Here is a 19985-nt window from a genome sequence, read left to right on the forward strand (position 1 = left end):
TCTATCTGTCTGGTAAACTTCAAAATATAATACCACTAAGCAATTAGGGGGGAAAAAAAGAAAAAGAAAAAAAGGATGAGAGTGAAGTTTCTCCCTCGCTTCTATTAGATGTTATAGAGCAAAGGGCTATTTGTTCTGGATGCATTTATTTATTTTGATGCCTTGAATAATGAGAATGCATCTTCTTTATTCAGTTTTCACTAATAAACCAATATCTAACCTGTCTAGTTTCTGGTGGGGTGCTTGAAAGAAGGATTTTAAAAATTCACTCTGTATTCTTTTCTTCTGATGAAGCTCAATTAAATGACTATTCATAAAGTAAATGCAGGAAAAAAGTAAACATATCTACAGCAAATTAAAAATTTCACTTTTTTTTCGTTTTGTCAGTTTGCTCTCAGCAAAATCCAAGCAGAATGAGTTATCAGAAAATGGATGAAAGAGTGCCCTCTGGAGGCAGAATTCAACTGAATAACATTCCAATTCTAAGATACGGGGAAGAGGAATTGGAGAACATAAACATTACGACCATAGGTAGAAATGTTGGCATTGCTCAAGACTCACATAAATACAAACAAGTAAGTACAGCCTGAAAGTTAAAGAAACTCCTTTGGGCAGAAAAATCTTTGAATACTGTGATTTTAAATGAAGTCATTTTTATAAGTATTGAATCCGAATGCCAAGGCAGACTTGATCTGCATAAAATGCAGCCAGATGATCTCCTGATAAATACAAAGTAAGGCTTAATGGAATTGTACCTTGATGCAGAAACCTTTGGCATATGGCATTTAAATGAAAACATTGCCAAGGAATTGAACAGCGTGAGTTATGGAATGCTTTGTTGTTTGGCAACCTTGAAAAGCAGGTGTTAAAAACATGTCTGAGTTAACCTAAAACAGGCATTAGCCAGTATTTTGTTTTAATTGATTTTGCAGTAAAATAAACTGAATTTTTGGGAGTGGTGGACTGTAAATCAACTCAGGTCACTTCCATAAGCAAGTATAAATACGAACTGTTATGTTTGTAGCAAGTAAGACATGTAAAAACAAAGGATTCTATTTAGATATGTTAGGAATCAGTACTCAGCATTCTTTTGAAATTTCAGTCTTTTTAATTTTTGTGCTGACACGTGCTTTTTTCAGTAAAGTCACAAATATATTAATTTTGTTCAACTTTTAACCAGTTTGGCAAGGGAGAAAAGGGAGTTTTCAGCTAAAGCCATAAATCTGCTTCTTGTAGCTGAGGACAATCACAGCTTTTGTTTATTTATTTTGATTTGCAAATGGAGGAGCAGGTAAATTATTAATAAAAGTTGCACAAAAACTTTGCTATTTTTCTTGTGCTGTTACGTGTGCTTAACAGTACAGATTTGTGCTTTTCCATTTGAAGAACGGCAGACTATAATCGTGTACTCAATGACATGAAACAACTTCAAGGTCTTTGCTCTTTAAAATATCTATTTTAAAAGTCCAGTGGCACAGAACATAAGTTTTCAGTCTCTTGAGTACTCTGAACACAGTCTTTGTTCTTTGTTTTTCTTCAGAGTTGTTGCTATATCAATCCAGTGAGAACTCAATGAAATGTGGTAATAAATTGCTGATAAAGTCACTGAGAGTAGAAAGTGACAGATTATTTGATTTCTTGCAGTCCATTTTACATTAAAAGTGTCATCTGAAGGTCTAAGAGAGTATTTTTTTTCCACAAGGTGTTCATGTTCTATTTGTTTCCTGTGAGATACCTATTTGTTTTTTATAGTCTATTTGCATTTGCCATGAAGAGGCACTTTCCCCATGCCAGAGTCAATCAGTGATTATTCTAAAGGTATCACTCTGCTAGCATTAAACTTACATGTAGGAAGAGTACAAAACAATCTGTTCTGATAGATGCAGTGGATGATCTAGTTCTTGAAGAACTTCAGGTTTTTGTGTTTGCGTTGTAACAGTCATTTGTTTTGAAAGTCTTTTTGCCTCATGCTTATCCATTGTAATTAAAAGTGAGGTAACAGTGCAGAATATATCTTCTCTGCATGCTCTCCTGTGCAAATGCAGCACTGGTACTGATTTAGATCCCTTAGGAGTATAGACATGGGATACTCATCAAGCAGATTTACTTTAAGGTACATATTGGCTTTCCCAAAGTGCTCTGTGTCCGTTCTTGTGTAATAGGAAAGGTGTTGATCATCTGCATTGTTAAGAGACACAGTCACAGCTTAATCACTTAATCTTACACTTTTTCTGGGGATTGTGAGTTCTATTGCAGAGCGTCAATGCTGTAATGTGTTTCTACTCTTGACAGAGAAATCAGCATCCTGATTCTGCCAGTCTTATGTTTTTTTCTTTTTTTAAGTTCTGTTCACAGTAGAATTTGGTATGGAGTAGTACACAGCTGTAGATTCTTAAGAGTTTTTAATGCTGTATTTTTTGTCAAGCTTGCCCTTCACCTACTTTGTATGCTAGCTTCTCTGAGGAGGGAGTGAACTTTCTACTGCTAAGCGTGTTATCTGCACAGATGATCTATCTGCAGATTTCTGATGAAAAGTCAAATGACAATATGTCAGTTTCTGAGTCCTGGAGAAATTATTTCACGTTACCCTGGCAATGCTAATGGTTTACAATGCTCTTGGCCTGTAATGGGCTGTTTGCCTTAAACAGCTTTGACAGTTTTGCTGAACTTAACATGTACTCAGCTAAGAGATGATCTTTCTTTGCTACATTGCTTGCCATTTGAATAGGTCACATTTTGATGAGATGTGTTTGTTCTGCTGACTGTGAAACCACTGTATAAATCTTTCTTTATGCTTTCGTATTTCTTGAAAGATTCAGTATATTATTCTGAGAGCAAATATCTAATTATTTGCTGCTGGAAGCCATGTAAGAAAACTTCTCTATATTTCTGAAGTTCCTTAGGGACATCTGCCATGGCAAGCTTACACCCAAAATGAAAAATGGGAAGTGATTTCATTCCATCATCTTGTTGACTAAGAGTCTGGCTTTGTGAAAAGACAAAAATAGTGAAGGCAGAGTGCCTTGGGGGAAGGCCTTTACTAACTCTTTTAGGGTTATGCTATTCTGGCTGAGAAAGTAAAGATCTAGTCAATACATTGGCTTGTTTGTTTATATCCAATTCTGGAGCAGAGCACTCGTTGGAGTTATTGATACCATATCAAGCTGTAGCGATACTACCTCTCAGACACAAACCTTCTGAGATCTTGCCTCGGAAGCTGATTCTTCCTATAATGTTATGTTTTCCATTGCTAAGCTTCTAAAGTGAGCATTTACTGAGCCTCCAAGATGAAAGATGAAACCACTTAATGGAGCAAAAAATATTCAGAAGGAAAAAGACTGCAGGTTACATATTTGTAGGGCTGCAAGGAACAGGTATTAGTGAATTTTCCACTGGCAAGTTTCTGCAGGATTTTGAAGTCTCTTACCAGGGTCTTCAGATATTAGACCTTGGTTCTGACAGTAGAGGCCAGATAAATTAGGGGGTGGGTTTTACCTAATGTCTGTAATTTTAACATCTGCACCCCTGTTTTAGGATCCCTGAATAGAGTTTAAGACCTCCAAATGTTTGTGCAGAGCAAAACAATGTATGATTAAGAACTGGTACTGTGAATTAAAATTTCTCTAATGGTGGATATTAGGCTGACTTTTCAAGTGCAGAAGGTTTTTAAGTTTCCCTTTGAGCTGCAGCAAAGTGATCTGAAGCTGTCCTAACAACACTGAGCTCCAGAGCAGTATGATTTCTGTTTTCCATTTTGAAGGTTATCTTAACTGGATACCACCATATTGTGAATTTGTTTGATCAGGAGTAGCACAGCTTGAACATTCTGCACAAGTAAAGGTAATGGAATACTTTAACACTCAAGGAAAGGTTAATGAACAAGGTAATAAAAGAATTCTACAACAAATATATGGAAACTGTTGCCTGAGTTGCTAGCTGAGCTCATGAATAGATCTGCCTTCATCTGTCCTCCAGTTTGCAAAACCACTTAGGAATCATAGTTCTTTGTTTTTGAAATGCATGTATAACCGATATCTGGAGTCTTTTATATGCAAGCAAAGCAGCTGAGCACATCAGCCCCATTGTCTGAGCATCTGAACAAGACCCATAAAGTAGCTTATGAATATGAAGCTAACTCTATTCCACCTCTCAGTTGGATCTGAGGGGAAATTGTCTGAAACTGGGCCTTCTGCCATCAGTGCTCGTGTCTGAAAAATGCTAACAGACATTCTGGTTATTGTTTCTAATACTTGCCCTTATGCCACGTGTTTGGTGTCAGGTGGAAATCTCCTTACTTATGGTGGAAACCAGATCTTCCCTGCCTTTGCAGAATTCTATGATAATGTCCCCAGAGCTGATAATGTATTAGGGATAAATTTTGCTAACTTCTTCCCAAACTTTCATTTTCTTTCTTAAGAATAGTGGATGGATTTAATTGCAATAATGAAATACTGTTGCTGGAAGTTAAAGTGGAAGTATCATGCATTTTTTCATGTGGCTCCTGAATATGTTTAATTCTACATGCACGGAGAAGGAATTAGGAACACTAGAGAAAAACTGGAAAAGAGCCAGATTTTCTTTTGTGTGTGGGTAAATAAAGCACCTTTCTTTCCATTTCTTCTATGACATCCCTAATGATCTGATATTTGCTGTACCAAGCAGATAATCTCCGTGAGCTGATGAGCGAATTATTTATCTACATGTCCATTCACAGTTCTGCACCTGTGTCAGCTTTGGTATGTATCTAGTTTTGACAGTGCCAGGTCACATGCTCTGCTCTGTTGGGATGTTTTATTCCATATCTGTCTGGTATTTCAGCAGTTGTCAAGAATATCTGTAACATTGGTGAGAGGCCATTTGGTTATTCCTTGATAAATAATTAATGAAGAATACATAAAGTACTGATATCTTGCTTTTGCTCCATTGAACTGTACGGAGAGGACTTTAAATGTAACAAGCATTAATTCATGGATGAGTCATCTGGATTTATTATTCATTTGAATTTTCAGAATTGTCCAGCATGCGGATGAATATTTCCATTCTAAAAATGACTGGTGCCATTCATCTGTTTGTTTTAATTTCTTCTTTTTCTGGCACTGCTCAACATTCTTTTATAACAAAGCTGTCCCACAGCTTTCTTTTTCACTTTTAAGATCAGGGAAAGGTGAGACATCCAACAGAGATATAATACATTTGTTTATTTTTCAGTTTGCTGAGTTCATCTACCATCATCTCCATGAGCATTAAATTTCAGTAAGTGAAAAAGATTGCAAAAAATATTGAGCGTAGTAGGGAAAATGTTAGAGCAAAGCAGTCGTAAAATCACTTGTACCACAGCTAATAGGATGCCCTTGGAAGTGTTCTACAAAAGGGCTGTTTTAAGTTCAGTGCCAGGTGTGCTATCACAAGTCATGCTGACTGCGGAGCACCGGCCTATGTAAACTCTGCAGGCAAATGCTCAAAGTGCAAGGTCAAGCTATAGTTACCTACTGCAGTGATTTGCAGCTACATCCATTGATTTCCTGGTGCACAAATGAGAGATGACATCAGATGAGCTTTGCGCTAGACTTGATTAAACTGGATGCTGCACCAGACAGAAAGGATTACAATGATGTTATAGGTTCTAAGAAAACATGTAGCACAGCTGTACCTCTGTCAGCTGAACCTGACAAAATTGCTCTGTGAGAAAAATCTTTAAAGATAACGACTCACTCTTGTCTGGTGTACTTTGTTTACACCACGCTTATGATTATTTAAAATATGACTTTGTGCTGCATATCTTTAGATAGAACGACATGACTGATGTTATCTTTGAGATTTGAGATCTTACGCTGATACATCTTATTACATACATGCAGTGCACCAAGTGCACGTTCCTTTCTAGGTACTGTAAACCAGCTCCAGTACATGAATCTCTGCGTGTAATGTGATAGCATTTTATTCGTGTTGGAAGTAATGATTGTGTTATGTATTTCTGGTCCAAAGAGAAATAGCATGACTTCAGGCAACAGAAATTAACAGTATGAAACATTATTGTTTGTGATGTTGTTGATGTTTTAATTGCTGATCATTAATCTGTGTACTTCAGTTCTAATGTTGGCGGAATTATAATTAGTCCGGTGTGTTTTGGTGAAATGTAGAAAACAATCAGTCTGCCACTAATGATAGGGCATGTGGGACTCTAAAACTGAGTATCAAGTCAGTACTTTTGTTCCACTGTGCATATTTTATTAATACTGATATTTCTGAAGAAAATTGTGCTTGTCAGGAAAATAACTAAAACTAAAGAAAACTTACAGAAGTTAAAAACAAAGGAAACTTTGCATGTTTGATTTAGTTCGAATTAAATACAGTAATCACATCCTTATGTAGTTAATATCCAATTTAATCAAGTTAGTATCATGTAGTTGGACATATGTATTTATGGAAATGTAAATAATGTCATTATAATTAATTATAAGCATGACCTTCACTCTTGTATATATGTGTGTCTAATTAACAATTAGAAGTGTGTATGCTCCATTTGTTGTTACTGTTTTTATTCAGAAAAGATCGGATTCATCATGAATTGACACATGGTAATGTCTGAGCACGTTGTGTTCATGACGTTTAAGAACTGTATATATGTTTCACAGTTATTTATGTTGTAGATCCAAATTTAGCTCTGCTGATGGGCCAAAATTCTTTTAAGACATTTATGTCAGAAAAAATGACTGGTAAAACCAGTCAAAAACAAAACAACGCTGGCCTAACATATCGCATTCCCTTGCTTCAATGCAAAAGGTGTGAATAATTGCACACTTGTTGGACTCTTGCACAACTTGTACAGTAAGTCAGATTTTCACTAGAGTAAGTTTGTAAGGATCATAAAACCTGCTTTTACCATTTGGCCTTGTCTGCAGTAGCAGGGCTTTTCCTGTGTGGGGAAGATGATCGGACGTACCATGCCCAAGGAATGACTGTAAACTTCCCAAACGGAGTTGATGTGAATCCTGGCACCTTATTTCATTTTCTGTCTCATTAGCTGAAATCACCTGGAAACAAGTTTTAAATAAACCAAAAAGAGCCCTTCAGAAACTGTCTTATGAGCGTCCCACCAAGGGTTTTGCACGCCATAACTACATTAGCTTCGACTGCATGTAGGTCACCCTGACACATTCCAGTTTTAAAGCATCTATAATCTGATCTGTCCCTGAGGTACTGCCAAATACTACAAAAGTGAGGACTGAATCATCCTCTAATGAGGCAGGGCCCAGTTCTCATTTGGCATAAATCAGTATCTAAATAATTTATCCTTGCTAAGAATCTGTCACCTTGTGTTTAAAGAATAAACTTATTTCCTAGTTAACGCTGATCTGTAATATTCCATGAACCTACTTACTCCCATAAAGTCTGTATTCAGGTATAGCACAGAAGTGAATACATGTTTATTCAGAAATTATTTGATGCAAGTCTAAAACCAGATGTTGTTTCCACAGTAATCTCTAAAATCAATGATGACATTCCGGTTGCCAGCAGACAGCTGAATGTCAAGCTCTTAATGACTGAATTTTCAATAAGGCTCCATTTCAGCTCGGTTTCACATGCGATGGTATAACAAAATTACAAAAGTTTCATGACTGAATGAAATACAATTCTCATTATAACTGTAGTGTGGGAGGCATTTTGCATTTAATGTTATTTCACTTTGACCGTTGTTCTAATTGTGCTAACATTACTGTATGAGACATAATCTAATTTTAATATGAGTTTAAGAAATAGATGGTTTAAAATCTGGAATGCAGTTTTACAACGTAATTTAACTGCCAAGTTCTAAGGTATGTTGATGATTATTGCCTGATTCTAAAATACTTTGTAGTAACATAGTCTACATGGGTTGCTCTAAAAGTAATGCCTCCTATTTATTTCCATGGAAACTACAATAGCTACAAAAAGCACAATAACGCTATTTCATAAAGCAAATTCTCAGCTACGTAGTCACCACCATTAACTATGCATTTTCTCCAGCAATGAACAAGAGTTTGCATGCTCCACTCATAAAAAGCCTGCACCGGTAAAGGTGACCCACTGTTGCTGTCACCACAGCTGAAACACATCACCCTCTGCCTCAGTGTGCTCACATCCACTGTGTGGTCTCCATAAATGTTCAGCAAGCGTTGAAAAATATCAATGGGTGTGATTTTTTTCACATGGAGGAATTTAATGCTACATCTTTGCTTCAAATATCTGCTACCATACCACCAACATCTCCCTCTGACATAGTAAGCTAACATAATAAAATAAGGAGGCATTACTTTTGGAGCGGCCCTCATAAATGTAAGCATCTCTATGACTAGTGGAATGTGCCTAACTTTTAAACCTGACCTAAAACAAGACCAGCCTATGCAAAACTCTTCCAGGGTAGCATAACACTTAGCTTGGCTTTTTCCTCTGCCAAGCAAAGGTTTATAGCTGCAACAAGATGTGATGAATTAAACCAGTGGACACTTCATAAGATCTTCAAAAGAAAGAGAAGTCTTGCTACTTAAGAATCAGTTGTGTGATGAGTTTTTGTGATGCTGACAGCACAGTGAAACTCCCAGAAGGCATTTTGTTACAGCCAAAGAATTTTATGTGGGAATTTGTCCAGACTTAGTCTGATGTGTTCTGGTTCAGTGTCAAATGTGGGGAAAAGCAGTATTGGCTACTATGTGGCATGTTTATTAAAAGCTGCCCCCAGTTGGTGTAGTAAGTTGGTTCTGAACTCTAAAGCAGATTGATTCTGGATAGCTCTTGAAATGAAAATTAATGCTGAACAAACCTTGACAGCTGTATGACTTCTGCTGGTATTGTTAAGACAGCACTTGTTTCATTGTTTCATTCAGTATTATTATGCTGATTACAGGTCCTGCTGAATGTCTGTGCAATCCAATCAGTCTTTCCTTCATTGTTGAGTACGTTTGTTGCATTTGTGTGAGATTACCCAGCTCCCTGAGCAATGAACAGTGGCATTTCTTGGCAGAGTATGCCATTACTTGTAATAGGATGCACTACAAAGTGTTGTGCCACACTGCACCCAACTGTGCTCTAAATCAGTATAAGTCCTTACACTTTTATTTCTTTACTTTTTTTACACCTTATCTTTGAAGCATTAAATGCAAACAGCTTTTTGGCTTGCCTGCCTGCCTCAAGGTGAAAGTAAAACAATTCTGGTGCCAAAATGGCTAAATAATCAGAAACTCCCTGAATGGAGAAAGGGAGTTGGCTTGGAGAAACAGGGAAATGAGCAAAGGAGGAAAGTAGAGCACTGAAGAGGAAAAAATATTTCTTAATTACTCTATGAATTTCCTCTTGCAATTCTGAGATCTCATCCTAATTAAAGTAATTGCAGTATGATATAGATGGAATTCAGACACATTCTGTACTGGGCAAATAGGGCTTAAATTTACATCTGCTAGTTAACTTGCAAAAGAGGCTTTTTTTTTTCCTCTCTTTTGTCTTTCATGGTTTGCAAAAGGAAGAGTGGGATTAAATGGCTACTAAGAAAGAGGGGACATGGAAATGCAGATTTCTGTATACTTCTTTAAACATAACTTGACACTTATGTTCACCTTGCATGCAGAGGCTTACACTCCTTCTGAAGGAATGTCCCTATCAAATCCTCAGAATGTTTTAGAGATTATGTGTTTATGGGAGATTCTTTATGATTTAGAAGCAGACAGGAGCTATAGCCATCAGGAACTAATCTTAATGCTTTTGAAATTACTGGTGTGATACTGGATTAAAAGCTGACCTCTTCCTCTGCTCTTCCTTCTACTCAGTGAATTCTCATCAACTTTTGGGTTTACAAGGTGAAAGCGCTGTGAAGGAAAATAGGTTTACAAGAGAGAATACAGCTTCCAGTTCTGGAGAAAAAGGAGCATGTGGTAACTCTTGTAGAGACCTTAAAGCACATGACTTAATCAAATGGATTGTGAAGGCCAAGTTCTTTCTCACTGGTTCCCTATAGATCACAGCTCTCTAAGTCCAATCTTCTGTGTCTGGAGACTCTGTTCATGCATCCTCTGATTTTTTATTTTTATTTTATTTTATTTTTTATTTTATTTTTTTGAGAAAAGCCAAGATTAGTTCAGTATGGTTAAAAACAGGGTTGGCTACCAGTGCCACCGGAGAAGCCACAAAAGTGCCTGACTGAGGTTGATCCAGATCCCATGAAGAACAGCTCCATAAGCTGTTGAAACATCTGAAGGGAATGGGCAGAATAAAAATCAGAGAATATAAATCAGAGACTACCACTTGGACCCTGATTCCAAGTGCGGTCTTTAAGACTGGACTGCAAGTCTTCATATGCAGATTCCACCTTGAGCACTATAATGTTTGCACGAATTTCAATGATTTCAAAATGAACTGTGACTTCTATCCACATCTGTGTACAGAAGAACACTCCTGTAAAGATGGAATATAAAGAGAAGAGATTAGTTGCCTTAGAAATTTCTTTCCATATCTGTAAAGCTAGAATAGTTATAGGTATTGTCTTCAGTCTATTTTGTGGGGAAAGAAATCCAGCTTCTTGAGGCCATAGGGTCTGCATTATCTCTCAGGAACATAGGTCTGTCTTCACAATAGAGAAAAAATGAGGAGTTATAAGAATAAATAGAATTCTTATTCAGAATGTTACACACACTCTCAGGGCTTATAGTTCCCTAATTCTCTTGTTCACAGTCTGAGGATTACAGTGAGTGAGAGACACAGAGAGCATTAGGGAGGATGGAAAACCTTGACTTTCCCTGAGAGGAAGAAAAAAATAGTTCTCCTGACTACTTTAGGTGTTAGTGTGTTCCAATGACGTGTAAATAGCACACAATCAGTGGTGTGTCAGTATCAGAGTATGCAAAGATTGCTCTGCAGTGTTAGCTTCAATTCTTGCGGGTATTTGAGTCTGTTATTCAGCATCTTAAGTTTTGAGGTTTGAATTTTCTTTGTTTACCAGTGGAAGAACTCAGAGTCTGAAAGAGTGGCTGTTGTTGTTATTTTGTTGTTCAGGGTGTCTGTGTTCTGGTAACAAGTGTCTTCTGTATGTTGGTATTTTTGTCTATGCTGGTGTGGCACTTCAGTCCCACAAGTTTTCTCTCAGTGATTGCTGCAGATAGGTTGAAGAAGGATAGTATGCTGTTAATTGAAGAGGAAGGTTTTGGAAGGCTTTCCACTGCCCTCACTATTTTTTATTTATCTTCAGTTCCTGTGGTTAGGTTTTAATATTCCAGGGGCAAACATTCTTAGGTCATTTCTCTCCACAGGTTAAACAGAAAAATTGTGATTAAAAACTGGTGAGTTTCCTGGTAAAAGAGGATTGTTATCTCATAGATGACAATATCCCTTCCTTTCCTCTTTCATAGAGGTAACCACAGCTGGGAGAAGACATCGAATTCTTTGAAAGGACAAAGAATTTAAATGTGGGTGTGTTACTTCATTTCATCACATTGCCTGAGCAGAGGGTGAAATCCCAGGAACTGCACTATTGTCTTCTTTCCTTGTCAGCCCTTCTGTCTTTGCAAGCAAACTTTAGCTTTCTCTTCTTCCAGTGAGTCAGTCTTTCTCTGAACCTGTTGCGAGACCAAAGGTGGGGGGTCATAGGATAAGAGAAGCTACGGTGCAAGCTTGGCAGCATAGAATCATAGAATCTCACTTAGTACCACTGAGATTGGAAAAGTCCTCTAAGATCATCTAGTACAGCTATCAATCCATCACCACCGTGCCGACTAAATCACATTCCAGATACCACATCTACACATTTCTTGAAGCCTCCAGTGATGATGACTCCACCACCTTCCTGGGAATTTTTTCCTAATATCCAACCTGAATCATCCCTGATGCAAGCTACATTGCCTCTTATCCTGCTGCTAATTTCCCTGGAGAAGAGACTGACCCCAGCTCGCTACAACCTCCATTCACATACTTGTAGAAAGTGATTATGTCTTCCCTGTCTCATAGTGATGGGCCCAAAACTGAACACAGTACTCAAGATATGGCTTCAACAGTAACAAGTACAAGGGGAGTAAAATCACAGTAGCATGGCTTGCCTCTGCTTATTGACCAATCTGCCAGAGATGAGATTGAAAAACTTGATTTATCTGTAGGTGTACAAAACCAAACAGAGCTTGCTTTGGTATACTTGAAAGGAGGCTCAGCTCTCATGCTCTTCCCCATTCTCATTGGGAACTGCAGCTCTGCTAGAATCTAATACAGCAAACTAGATGCTTTAATAACAACTATGCCTATTTAACAAGCTACAAATTCTGATGACGATTAAATACCTCTACAAATATTGAAAGGCAGAAAGCTACATGAATTATGTTTTTTTATGAAGTTTATCATCTCAGACTGTATTCTTCATTATATGCATTAATAGCATTTGTGGTGGAACAGGACCAATGGTGACTATTTGCAAAGGTCTTATGTGCTCTATATAGGTTTAGTTATTTCATATGTCTGACTACTGGAAATGCAGATAAGCCTAAAATTTATGTGAATCAGTGGGATAAAGACTTAGGTGAATTTTTTAAGTTTTTTTATGGGATGGAACTGTATATGTAACTGAAGTTTTTCTTCTGGTCATGCTGCACAAATTTCTGTAATTACCTTAAAGGCATCCTGTGTTAGCACTGAAGACTGTTATTTTATTATAAGAAGCTTAAACTGAGTTAAATGGTAGTAACTCAAATGCTCCATGATACTTACAGAGAGTGGTTACTGACTCATTCATGATATGTTACCGCTGAGTTCTTCTGCTTATGCATCTGAAGGTTTAAGTAAAGCCATGCTGTTTAAAAGACACAATTTCTTGTTATGTGCAAAGTGACTATACAAAGTTTTGTAGGATTTTTTTCTTTTTTTAATATGCTGTCTTTATGGCACTTTGAGTTCTGAATATAAGCAGGAAAATATGATATGAACAGATAGAGCTCTCTGTGCTTTGAGCTGCATTTCCTGTCATCCTTTTGCATGTCTGACAGATCTGATATTTTATGGGGGAGAAGTCATAATTTTTTTTAGGTTAGGAAAATAAGTCCAATGAATCCTACTAAAAGGCAGTCTCATGCTGTTGTCATTAATGGCCTCCCCTGAGAAACTGGCAAATTGATAAATTAAGCTTTCTGCCTGTGACAGCCTTTCATACACTCAAAATGTAGTCCTACTTTAGTCTTCAGCAGCATTAAATCAATCTACTATAGAAATACTTTTGCCTTCCTGCCTAGATATAAAATAGATCTAGAAACCTGGTGCATTAGTTCAAGCTGTGAGTCAATCTTTTGGAAATCAGAAGAGGCTTAAATTTTGTATTTATGTCGCAATGCATCCCTAATTGAGATATCTATACTGCTTCAAGGCTCTGTTCTTGAAAACCAATTAATATACATCACACTGGAACACAGTCTTTTTATTAAGAGTCAATTAAGGAAGATATAATGAGGCCAAGCTAGGTGAAGCTTTTAGTGTGTGTTATGCATAGTAGATCTTGAAAGATAGATGCAAAGTTAAATTTGACTTTGAACTTGCTTTCATCTAGCAGTGAGAAAAATTCTATATGTGCCTGTTCTAACAAGGAGCTAATAATAATAATAAAAAACCTAATCAAACTGAAACATCCTTCTATAAGAGGTGAATTTTAGTTATGTCCCTTGTGAACACAGGGAAGTGATATTTTTCTTTCAAACTTTTTTTTTTAAAGGCTGATAGGCTTTTTTCATTGACAGTTACTGGACGCTACTAAATTTTTTTGTGTTATCTTGGACGTTATTTTAGCCAAATTGTCTTTATAAATGCCTAAAGACAATACAGTTTCTTAGGACTGAAGTGCTATGTTGCTTTAAAAACACAGAGAGTTAAACTTTGAAGACCTATGGTATTGTTTATTACTATATCTTGTGATAACTACGGAGTTGAGATGATCCTACAAAACTGAAAATCTATTTTGTGTGAGGATGGCAATAGCAGCTCGTACTGGCTAGTCCTAGTAGACTAGGAAAACTTGTTAAATTTGGCTAAGGTTTTATTTAAAAAAAAATCAGAGTTTAAGCAACAGCTTTTAAGTTGAAAGTAATGCAATTGGTTATGATATTATTGAAGATTTTAGACAAAATGTGGCTGAAATAAATACAGGCTTATATATTATACTGTTTTACAGTGTATATATTATCAGTGCAAGCTATAGTTAAGTAGAATAAGAAAGAAAGATGATGAAAAGCTTAAAAAAAAGCGTAAGGAAAATTGCATAGGTCATTCTTGCAGAAAAGAGTCTTAAATTATATAATTGTGGACACAATGAATCTGACAGCATCTTTGTTTATAAATAAAGGGCTCAATTGTTCAGCACTTTGAATGCTGTCTTTCCTATTTATAAAGGAAACTAACTTTGTGTCAAATTTTAAAAGATAAATATGATCCTTTTTTGGAGTTGAGTGAGACTATTTGTTCCCCACTGCTGTTACTAAGCACTACTATTTTCATAACAAAATCTAAAGAAATCGCCAGAGTGCCTTAGTTTTTATTGATAAATACAATACATGAAAACAGTAACTCATCACCAGAATAAGACTGTGACAAGTGGTATTGCCAGAGAAACTGCAGTGTTCAGATAAATCATTGATTTTACTATGCATGTGGTTCTCAGAATCTGCCTTAGCTAAGGTTTGGATCTCTACTAATGTGGAATAACAATTCTAGTCACATATTGAAATATTTGCAGCATCCAAACGCCAACAAGGAAGAATGAAAAACCAACCACATTCTAGCCTCCTCATCTTCATAGCTTAATTGCTGGCTTTTTTCAATAACTGAAAACAGGATTTTAAAGCTTATCATTAAATAAACTTCCAGTTCTTGAGAATGACCATTCATTTATTGGATTTAGCTAACTATTGTCCAAAAAAGAGGTCACTGGGCCTTCATCCAGCAACACATTAATTACTTTAAACACAAATGACTGATTCTAATCACAACCTTAAGTGTTTTGTTTGACTGGGGGATCTACTGATTGCTTTTTGGCACTGATCTCATTCTTTATAAGAAGTTAGTCAAGAAATTAGAAGCCTTAGTTCACTTCCTTGTTCAGAGAACAATACTACATATATGGTTCCGATGATAGAATGCAAGCCTCAGTAAGACCTTTTTAATACTGAAGAAAACAGTACCGTGCATGATTTCTGTTGGTTAGTGCTTGGTTCAAAGATCCTTACAGTTCCAGCAGCTTAGCCTGACGCCAACCATCATCCCACCAAGAACAGGATACAGTCATTTAGAGTTCTTACTTTCAAATTCAGTGCAGCAATTGCTGTTTGCCTTTGAGACTTCCTGTAGACTGTGGATGGCAACCAGTTCTTCTCAAGCGGCAGTTATTGATTGTTTGATAACTGAGGCCAGGAAGTCAGTTGAGGCAATGAATGACTCCTTAAAGATAAAATAATCATAGCAAATGTGGCTTGTGTTCTCTAAGAGAGAATGCTATCCCTCCTCAGCCATGTTCCTGGTTGGTCTTGGGGGATATAGCGGTGAGTTACTTCAGCTCACACAGAGATCTTCAGAGAGTCATCTCTGATGTTACAGGAAGTGCTATGTGGCCTTCCCTCTATTCCAAAGCTCACCATGAAGTTGGAGTAGCAGGTTTCTTCCATCCCCTGAGCTCCACTCATTTTTTACCCTGATCATCATTGCTATAGTGTCTCCTTTGGTGATGATAGGAGGCATGAAGTAATTGCTATACATGTGAAAGTCTGCTTGGCTTCCTTTTCTGCTGTTTCCTGTTTGCCTTCCCTTTGAACAGCTTTAGTTAATTATCTAAATTACCCATGTGAATCAGATTGGAGAATTTGAGAATCTTTCCACATGGTAGAATGTCCAGGTATGTTTTCCAGTTGGAACAGTTTTTTTCGAAGAAACATTTTTTAAAAAATCTTGGCCCACCTCATGAGCCTTATTTTCAAGAATTCAACTAAATATGAGGAATAACTCTGAGTTTACACTATTATTTTTTCCTTCCTTTCATTCCTTGTAAGGCAGAATGTTGGGGTTCCTCAGCTGCTCTGAGCATGTTGTCCCTTTGTTACCTTCTCTGCAGCCTAGAATTGCCTTCTGCACAGATGCATGAAAGGAGTCTATTGGTAGTGATGATTACTCACAGCGGACAGGGTGCAGGACCCTTGTAATAAAAGCAGAGACGAATTGAAGGATTCGTTTTTCCTTGCAGTGTACGTTGCTGAAGAAAAGAGAAAAAAGCTCTTTAGGTCTTTTTATGTTTTGTAACAGGGTATAGAAAAAGTACTAAAAGAAAAATAAAGAACATCTTGCATTGGTAAAACATTAGAATGCTGTGTGTGTGACTGAATGCATCTTTGCTAGTTGTGAGAATCAAACATAATGTTATCTTCAAGTTTCATTACAAGAAACTGATTTAACACTATATTCTTTTTCTACAAGAAGTGTACCTCTTGGTAGAAACGACTTGTGGCTGTCTTAAAGTTGAACAAGAAATGAAGATAGTTTTTGAACTGTGAAACCAATATGTCAATTAAAAGACAGGAGATATGAGAGGTGGATCAATCCCAGAATAGATTTAGAAATATTGAAATCACCAACCTCTATTGCAGATTTCCTGATGAGACACTTTTCTGTTTAGATAGGAAGGATAGTTCCATTAGATTGCTGAAGAATGATTGTGAAGAAAGTTTTCCATGAGAAGACCACATTTATCTCGTTAAAAACATAATTAAAAGGTCTTGGGTGAATCAAGGCTGTGGGGATCTGGCTCACATTCACACCTGTTCACACCTGAATACCTATGAAGCAAACATAGAAGACATCTGGAGCTTTTGTCCTAAGTTCTCTTTCTTGAGAATAGGTTGGCAAATGGGTAAATTTCATTCTCTCTCTGAAGTTTTTTTCTTTAAGTGATAGCATCCTAACTGGAAAAAACACACTTGTTACTGCATTTATTTTTGTGTTTCAATTTGATTTTCATAGATCCATAAGAATTTCAGCGCTTGCTGGAAGTGTTTTCTTGATCATAGGATGAAGTGTGACCTAAAAAAGCTGTGCTCACTGATTGCATTTGTGAAATGAATCAGAATAACACATTTGGAAGACAAATTGGGTAGGGAACAGTAAGTTATTGGCTTATTTTAGTTAGTGGCTTATGCAGACCTTAATTACAAACTGCAGAGAATGAAAGGAGAGGATACTGGGTCTTTATTATAGAGTTTTATAAGTTGTGCGTAATCATAGCTATTGCCCTCCATTGCAGTCGGCAGATTTGTAATGTTGTACTATCTTGTTTTGGATGGATGACACACATCTTCCTAAGTTGAAAGTTGAAACAGAGAGATTCTGACTGTATTTTAGGAAAAACCTTTTCACTTTGAGGACAGTCAAGCACTGGAACAGATTGCCCACAAGGATTGTGCAGTCCTAGATTGTGCGGATCCCTGGAGTTTTGCAAAACCTGCCTGGAAAAAAGTCTTAACAACCTGATGTGAGATCATAGTTGATCCTGCTTTTTGACCAGGAGGGTTGGGCTGTTGCTCATCTGACAAGGTGATTTCCAACCTGAGTTATCATATGAACCCTATTTTTAGTCTGTGCTCATGGTGAAGGAGGCTCTTGGCTATGGACGCATTCAAGGCCAGGCTGGATGTGGCTCTGGGCAGCCTGGTCTTGTGGTTGGCGTCCCTGCGCATCGCAGGGGGTTGAAACTAGATGATGTTTGAGGTCCTTTTCAACAGAGGCCATTCTATGATTCTGTGATGATTCTACAAGTATTTTTTCATTAAAAAAAAAATAAAGCAAAAGAAAGAAATCTAGAATCTTAACAACTGAAGTATGATCGTCTGACTCTTTATATAGTAAGTCTAGGAAGTGATTTTTTTTTTTTAATTAAGTATTGTATTCTGCAATGCTATAAGAACTGTTGAAGGGTAGCCTACAAAAGTAATTGCTGAAACTATTCCAGCACTAAGGCAGGGAACTCAAATTAGGTAGTTCCTCTATTTAGCATTGTTGGCTCACTCTTGCTCTTACCTCTCTTTTAAGTAAGTGCAATCCTCACTGATTTTTAACCGATTCAGTAAAAGCTGGTGTTTGACTCATAAGTGTTGTTTAATACTGATTTATAAGTTTATTTGGAAAGATTTGCAGATGAGACATAATATTGTACAGGAGAGGTGGGAAGCATTTAAGCTGAAGAGATTACTGGAACTAAAATTATGTTTTTGTAGTGAGATTTTAGGATATCCACAGAAGACTCCTCTAGTGTTAGTTAAACTTCCTTGAAGTTGTTTCCACTTGAATGTAGCCAGAATCTCCACTCTCTGTGGGAAACTTGCCTGGGGAAGGGAAGGTAAAGAAAAAAAGTAAGAAGAAAAGTAGGTCTAAAAAACATATGTGGGTAAATTTGAGATTTATGAAAAAATGACTTTTTTGGGGGATGGTTGTGGAGGTGGACTGTAATTGCAGACATTTCAACAATAAATTGCCATTTAGCTTCTAGATACTAGGCCAGCTGTTCGTTCCCACTTCTTTGCATTAAATTGGGAGTTAGAAGGAGGCAGTCAATGTCACAAACCACTCTGGGCTCTTATGTAGAAGAAACAACAATGGGAAATATTTTTTTCTTTTACCCCCTACTCCTCTTCCCTTCATGCTGACTGCTGAGAGGTTTTTAAAAGCCTATTGCCATCATGAGCACATGGTTAGTTTTTACTCTTTATCAGGCACAGAGGAGGCAGGCCAACCTTTTGAAATTTCTCAGCAGTCAGCAAGAATAAAGTGGGCATCCTAGTGGCAGGAGTAATTTTCAGCTTCCTGACAACAATTGGCAGAACGCTGGGAGAAGCTATTAAAAATGAGGTTCGATCACCAAAGTCTGTTTTGGCCTATATTTAATGAGATGTGTCAGCTAGAATTTACAATAAGTGGCTAATTGTTAATAATAGGCCTGTCTAAGACACTCTGTGACTTCAGCAGATCTGTACAATAGTGCCTGGTGTGCTTGCTGGGTTTTTCTGTTTTGAGTACCACGAGTTGACTTATTTCTGTAGTGAAGGAACATAATGTGACAGGAACAAAAGAATTGTTAAGTTTATTGAAGTGTGCTTATTATATATTATTGAGCATATCATGGGGGGTAAATTATAATGAATAAGTTGTAAATTAACAAAAAGTAATTATTAATAAAATTATTAATAAATTAAAAAGATTAAAAATGAAGATGCAACCTCAATTTAGCAGTGGCACTTTTTCTCCATTCATAATGGTGCTCAGGAACAAGGCAACAGGGCCGTGGAGATGGAACCTTGTGTTTAAGTGACTCTGGCATGTTTGCAAAGGTTATCTTGTTACTACTTCGAGTTACTACATCACTCTGTGCTTAGGTTTTATATCTGTAGAAGGGAATGACAATTTCCCTAGCAGAAGTGGACAGTATGTGCACATTGAAGTGAAAGAGGGATAGTTGTAAGAATTTACAAAATGGGTTTCAGGCATAATGGTTTATTATGACCAGAATCTAAATCTCTTTTTTTTTTTTTTTTAAACTTTTGAATACTGAGCTTTTGAAGTCAGCTATGTCTGTGAAATTAAACCACATCAAAACTCTAGGAAAGCAGTTAACATTTTGTGCCGACAGATTTGTAGCTTGCTCAAAATTTTAGTCTTGTACTAGAGTTCTGGGCTCCTCAGTGGCTTAGGCCAATGCTCAGTGCTCTGTCATCTCAAGGCACTTTGTGAGTGAAGAGGCACACCAGACTGTGGTACTAAGGCCATCTCCTGACTGTGCCATATTCTCAAGGAAGTTGCTGCCTAAGATATTTGGAGCTTGAAATTTGCTTCCAGAAATTATCTACTGTTAGCTTTCCTTTCCTTCTGCCCTTGTCTACTTTGGTATAGTTTCTAGGGAGGAGGTGATGTCATTTAATTTAAGTGATGTAGCTGAAGAAAGCAGAACTTGAAGACAGTCT

The 19985-nt window shown here is 37.1% G+C and overlaps 1 long non-coding RNA gene across 1 annotated transcript in view; it reads left to right on the forward strand.

Annotated features, from left to right (window-relative positions):
• LOC116217089 overlaps positions 1-19985 on the forward strand; it is a 95824-nt gene that overhangs the window by 59504 nt on the left and 16335 nt on the right. Inside the window, exon 2 of the long non-coding RNA XR_004161044.1 lies at positions 388-575. This is a non-coding gene — a long non-coding RNA (uncharacterized LOC116217089). The remainder of the gene's footprint in view (positions 1-387; positions 576-19985) is intronic.

This window comes from Meleagris gallopavo, chromosome 12, assembly GCF_000146605.3.
Source record: "Meleagris gallopavo isolate NT-WF06-2002-E0010 breed Aviagen turkey brand Nicholas breeding stock chromosome 12, Turkey_5.1, whole genome shotgun sequence".
Taxonomy (NCBI): domain Eukaryota; kingdom Metazoa; phylum Chordata; class Aves; order Galliformes; family Phasianidae; genus Meleagris; species Meleagris gallopavo.